The 6,398-nt window shown below is 44.8% G+C and overlaps 1 long non-coding RNA gene across 1 annotated transcript; it reads left to right on the top strand.

Annotated features, from left to right (window-relative positions):
• The first annotated feature begins 252 nt into the window (after nt 1-252).
• Nucleotides 253-5,739, top strand: LOC108540432 (uncharacterized). The gene is made up of 3 exons (XR_001888665.1): nt 253-847; nt 2,964-3,166; nt 5,664-5,739. It is a non-coding gene; the product is annotated as an uncharacterized LOC108540432 (long non-coding RNA).
• The last annotated feature ends 659 nt before the right edge of the window (nt 5,740-6,398 follow it).

Genomic DNA, 6,398 nt, shown 5'->3' with positions numbered 1-6,398 from the left:
TGTTCCCCCAGAACTGCATGTCTCACACTCTTCACCACTGTACCTCACGCCCCCCTTCCCTTCCATATTTAGAACAATATTTACAAATAGCTAATCGGGTCAGCTCAGATTGTGCAGTCTGACCCCAGCCCATGGGGGAGTGACATAGAGGTAAGGACTATGTGTCAGAGATAAAAAAAAAAAAAACCCTTGCTCTCCTTTGTTTGATGTGCTCTTATGATCTTGATTGACATGAGTGGCACCCCTCTGCAGAAGTAAATTGCCTTGCTGAGAAAACTTTTGTCTGAGTGCTGGTTTCACTTTGTGGCACCAAGCATTTATTCCTAGAGCATTTTTGTATCCAACATTTCTGGGGGCTCCTCTGGGATCCCCTTTCTTCTTTGGGAAGGGGTCTTTGGTCACCCCACCCAGGGGAGATGTGTCGCACTGCCCCTTTATGGTGGACTCAGGGATGGGAGATCGAGACCCACCCGTTTGGATGAATAAACCCGGACTCTCAGCAATGTGGGGAGGAAAGGCTTGCAATACTGCGGTGACCAGGTAAACTCTGTGCACAGACCAAGGTAGGAAATGTCACAGGGGCAACAAAGTACTTCCTTGGTGGTCGGGGGAGGTCAGGGCATTCTGAAGGTCGAAAGTGCAAACAAGCACTACTGCTGTGTGGAGTGAGTGAGTCTAATCTGCGGTTCTGTGGTCACCTCATAGGTGACCTTAGGGTGGCCCTCCAGGGGTCCCCTCAGGAGTTTATACTGACCCACCTTAATGCTAAGAGGGACCTGAAATATTCCTGCAAGGGAAGCGGCCAGAGTGGACAAAGTGAAAGAAGGATTCAAGGAGCCTTCAGCAGGTGGGGTTAAAGGATAGGCAAGACATCTCTAATATGTGAGAATTGAGACTTAGTAAAGCTTCCAGTGAAGGATAGGCAAGATACCCCCTAATACAAGGAGTTGAGCCACAAGGAACCCCCCAAATAGGCAAGAAATCCTTAATATGAAGGGTTGAGCCACAGCAAGCCCCTGCTAGGCAAGAAATTCTTAATACAAGGGATTGCACCTAGCCAAGACCCAATATGGGAAATATTACAAGCAAAAAGGATAAGAATCATAACAAAGATATACCACCTGATAGTCCCTAGGTCTCATGAAAAAAAGATAAGAATAGTAACAAAGATATACTACCTGACAGCTCCTTAGGTCTCATGCTAAAATGTTGGAAAGATAAGAACTAAACATAAGAAAAAGCAACAAATGATAAAATATTGCTGTTCTATTTGGACTCAAAGACCTATCCTTAATGCCTCAATGTTCTGGCCAAAGTTTGGGTTGACTAAGGATATACTATGTTAACTTTTAATTCAACATGCGAATAATAAAAGCCCAGTTTCTAAAGAAGAACTGGACTATGCTCTTTGTTGGAGCATAAGACCTCTTTATTGGAGGCAAAGAGCATCGGGGGTCTTTTCCCTTATGCACCTGCCCCTACTGTAAAGACAGTGAAGAAAGGGGCTCAGGGGATCCTGGCAAAGAGAACAGCACACAGGATCCCCTAGACCATCCTCCACCTAATATCCCGAAACCTTCCCCTAGTCCCCCACCTAGTATCCCCTACCCTTCCCCTCAGGCCCTGCGTAAGTCCCCCTCCAGAAAGGACACCAAGCTCCTGATTCACCAGATGGCTTTTGCTGGGCCAGCAACATCAAAGATCCGCCACAACATGTTGTCGGCATTATCCGGCCCATAGTGCCCCCTCCATGAGAGGCAAACCCATACTCCTGCCCCCCGGCTGGCCCAGGGTCCCGGCACCATATCGACAGTGGCTCTGTGGGACACGCGGGCCAGGCCACACCCTATGCCCCAAGCAGACACCTGCCTTACTTTTGCCAGGGCCAAGTAGTACGGGGCTTCAGCCATGGCTCCAAGCAATTAGGCATCCCTGCAGCTAAGTTTCCTAAGCAAGTAGTAGATAATCTTTCAGCTGGTATATCCACTAGCATTTATTGTGGTCAGGCCAGTGTTAAGGGTAAAAATATCCACCAGAAAAGAACTTTGATTCTTTAAAGTCACTTGTATTAAAATGTACCACCAGAAAAGTATTACATGTGTATAAGTATGAGGCTCTTCTGTTAAAAAGGATGGTCTAACATTAGCTACTGATAATTCACTTAACCTAGCAGGTTTCTTAACAAGAGATCCAAATCTAAAAAGAAAGCACACATGTTTGGATTTACCTGATTACCATACAAACATCTAGTCAAACTTAAGAGAAACCCGCTTTGAGAGTGATTAAGGGATAAAGGACACAACGAGTGTTCAGTAATGAATAGAGAAGTTCCTAGAGAAATAAAGTGAAAAAAATTGTTTAATAACTAGTCTACCCAAATTTGTAAGCTGTTTGCACTTAGTCAAGCTTTAAAGTACCTGCAGGACCAGAAAAAGAACCATCTATAGTGATCTATACTGATTCTAAATATGCCTTTACCGTAACTCATACATTTAGAAAATTTCAAACTGAATTCATAGTAAAGGTTAAAGCTTTGTTCATGAGGAGTTAATCACCCAAGTGTTAAATAACCGGTTACCGGAAAAGAAGAAATAGCTATTGTCCATGTCCCCAGGCACCAGAAAAGCCTGTCGTTCAAAATAACCTAGCAAATAAGATAAGTGGAACAGGCTGCCGTTTCTCCTGTAGGCACTAAAGAGAACTCAGAGAAGTGTTATTCAAACCTCTTATGAAGGAAGTCCTATCCCACCTATACTGGGGGACTCATTAAAGACCCCAAGCTATGTATAGCACAAAGTTTAATTTATACCCTTAGCCAAACAAGTCTAAAGACTTGTTTGCCATAGATCAAATGTCTTCTATCCTCTTATTCCCGTAGTAAGAATCCAAACTACCTCTCAAAACAATCCACGGACAACATTCCTACATACTTGGCTTATCTTCCACTTTCTCTTCCTTCACAGCTTCAAATTTTCCAGTATGGGCGCTGCCCCTAGAGTTCCCAGTACATCAACACCAGCCTGAGGAGCCGGCCTCATTCTTCTAACCACTGAAACTGCAGTCCAAACAGCAAGGAAAGATGGACCCGTCACACCTGAGTCAAGAAAGCACTGCCAACCCTGAAGTCGTGGGCCATTATCCAAGGGAAAACCCCCCTCAAACTAAGGTTAGGAAAAATTCAACTCTCTTTTATCTACACTATTACCCTTTCTTCTTTCCTCATTCTATTGCTGACCTTGTTATCAATGTAACTAAGCCAGACTCACCCCAAATCATTACTTTTGATGCTTGCCTTGTTACACTTGTTGTACCTTGTGAGGAGGATGAACAATGGCACAGGTATGTCTCTACTTTAGAAAAATACCTTTACCCCTTCAGAGAAGCCACTGACCCTCCACTTTGTTCATGGAGGGGGTACCAAGGCACCCAAAGTTAGGAGATATGTTCTCAATGGGCAAATGTCATCCTGACTACCAGTGAACACGGTGGGACCTCCCCAGAAGGCTGTACTAACCTAAAATCTTACCTCCACCTTACCAAAGGAACCACCACCTCTGACTGTCAACCTTACCATTGTAACCCAGTAACTGTCCCTATTAACGCCCCTACCTCCACCAACCCTTCACACCCTTTAGAACGTTTTTATGGCTTAGGAACAGAGGTCAATGGATACGACCCTATAGCCTTCTTTAAAATAACACTTTATTGACCCCTCTTCTCCTTCTCCTTCTAAACCTTCTACCCTGCCCCAAAACAATGCCAAGGTAAATATTGTAGAAGTGAAGGATCTAAGACAAACTCCAGCAGCTGAAACAGGGTATCAAGATGTAAATACCTGGTTGGAATGGATTCAATATTCTGCCCGCACATTGAACAAAAGCAATTGTTATGCTTCTGCACACAGCAGACCAGAGGCCCAGATGATCCCTTTTCCACTAGGATGGTCCTTCAGTCGACCAGACAGCTCTTTTCCAGGATTCCACAGCCAGAGGCAACAAGTTGTGCTGCCTCTCTCTCTGTCATATCCTGAAGTTTAACACCCTGTGGGTCAGCCCTCGAGGGCCATCCAGCTTCCGTCTCCCAACATCAATTTCACCTCGTCTCTCACACGACAGGGGGAGAATTTGGTGTTCCTTGGAAGCTTAACAGGATGTAGTGAGCTCAAGCCCTTCCAAGAGTTTACTCATCAGTCTACCCTTAGTCATCTTCAAGTGGATGTACGGTAGTATTGTGGTGAACCCTTACTGGACACTCTGCCAAGTAACTGGAGAGGCACTTGTGCTCTTGTCCAACTGGCTATCCCTTTCACCCTGGTATTTCATCAACCTGAGAAAGAAAAACTACAACACCAAAAAATAAGAGAAGCCCCTTATGGGTCCTTTGACTCCCAAGTTTACATGTATGTCATTAGGGTCCCCCAAGGAATCCCTGACAGATTCAAAGCCCATGACCAAATCGCTGCCAGATTTGAATCCATATTTCCACAGGCAACTATTAATAAAATATAGCTTGGATAAATTACATCTATAATAATCAGTAGTGGTTTATTAATTACATGAGGGATGCTATCAAAGGAATAGCCAACCAATTAGGGCCTAATAGCCAAATGGCTTGGGAAAACAGAATAGCTCTAGACATGTTATTAGCTGAAAAAGGTGGAGTCTGTGTTATGATTAAGACCCAATGTTGTACCTTCATCCCAAACAACACTGCACCCGATGGGAGCATAACAAAGGCCTTACAAGGACTTACTGCTTTATCCAATGAATTAGCTAAAAATTCTGGAGTCAATGACCCTATTTCAGGATGACTAGGAAACTGGTTCAGTAAATGGAAAGGAATCATAGCCTCAATTCTTATGTCTCTTGCAATCGCAATAGGTGTACTCACTCTTTTTTTTTTTTTTTGAGAAGGAGTCTCGCTCTGTCACCCAGGCTGGAGTGCAGTGGCCAGATCTCAGCTTACTGCAAACTCCACCTCCCGGGTTTACGCCATTCTCCTGCCTCAGCCTCCCCAGTAGCTGGGACTACAGGCGCCCGCCACCTCGCCCGGCTAGTTTTTTGTATTTTTTTAGTAGAGACGGGGTTTCACCGTGTTAGCCAGGATGGTCTCGATCTCCTGACCTCGTGATCCGCCCGTCTCGGCCTCCCAAAGTGCTGGGATTACAGGCTTGAGCCACCGCGCCCGGCCAAGTGTACTCATTCTTGTTAGGTGTTGTGTCATACCATGCATCCGTGGGCTACTACAAAGGATTATACAAACAGCACTTACTAAAGCCTCCCTTAGTTCTCCTCCACTTTATTCAAGTAAGCTTTTCCTTTTAGAAGATCAAATTGAACAGCAAAGCCAAGACATGTTTAAAAAGTTTGAAGAGAAAGAATCGTAAGAAAATTAAAAGGGAGGACTTGTAAGATACAATGAATTTCTCTGAGTTTCTCTTCAAAGATTTAGTCTGCTAACTTCCTTGTCCTTTGTTCTCAAACTCAACTTTCCTGTTCCTTCTTGCCCCTAGTTACTGTAAAACAGCCTACCCCCTTCCCATCAGCCGTCATCAATAACTCACATCTGTTGCCTTGGTTACCTGCACCTGTTGTTCCCCCAAAACTGCATGTCTTACACGGTTCACCACTGTACCTCACATCCCCCTTCCCTTCCATATTTAGAAAAATATTTGCAAATAGCCAATCGGATCAGCTCAGATTGTGCAGTCCAACCCCAGCCCATTGGAGTGACACAGAGGTAAGGACTATGCATCAGAGATAAAAACTCCCTGCTCTCCTTTGTTCAGTGTGCTCTTGCAATCTTGATTGATTTGACTGGCACCCTTCTACAGAAGTAAATTGCCTTGCAGAGAAAACTTTTGCCTGAGTGCTGGTTTTACTTTGTGGCACCAAGCATTTATTCCTAGAGCATTTTTATATTCAACAGGCTGGGTGCTGGGGCTCACACCTGTAATCCCAGCACTGTAGGAGGCCCAGGTGGGCAGATCACCTGAGGTCAGGAATTCGAGACCAGCCTGGCCAACATGGGGAAGGCTGTCTCTACTAAAAATACAAAAATTAGCTGGGCATGGCGGCACACCCCTGTAATCCCAGCTACTCGGGAGGCTGAGGCAGGAGAATCACTTGAACCTGGGAGGTAGACGTTGCAGTGAGCCGGGATTGTGCCACTGCACTCCAGCCTGGGTGACAGAGTGAGACTCTGTCTCAAAAAAAGACTTTAGGAAAAATCTGTCAGGAAACTGAATTGAAGGGAGGAAAAGCATTACCTCTTGCCTTTACCTCTTATAAAGTTTAGAATGCTGCAAATGGGAGGCATGGATTAGCTTCTTTTGAATAGTGCTTGGTTGCCCTTTGCCTATTGGCATCTCTAATCCTTTCATTCCTGGATTGAGTGAT

The sequence above is a fragment of the Rhinopithecus bieti genome, unplaced genomic scaffold (assembly GCF_001698545.2).
Source record: "Rhinopithecus bieti isolate Rb0 unplaced genomic scaffold, ASM169854v2 scaffold_19615, whole genome shotgun sequence".
Taxonomy (NCBI): Eukaryota; Metazoa; Chordata; class Mammalia; order Primates; family Cercopithecidae; genus Rhinopithecus; species Rhinopithecus bieti.
This window is presented reverse-complemented; position numbering and strand designations above follow the sequence as displayed.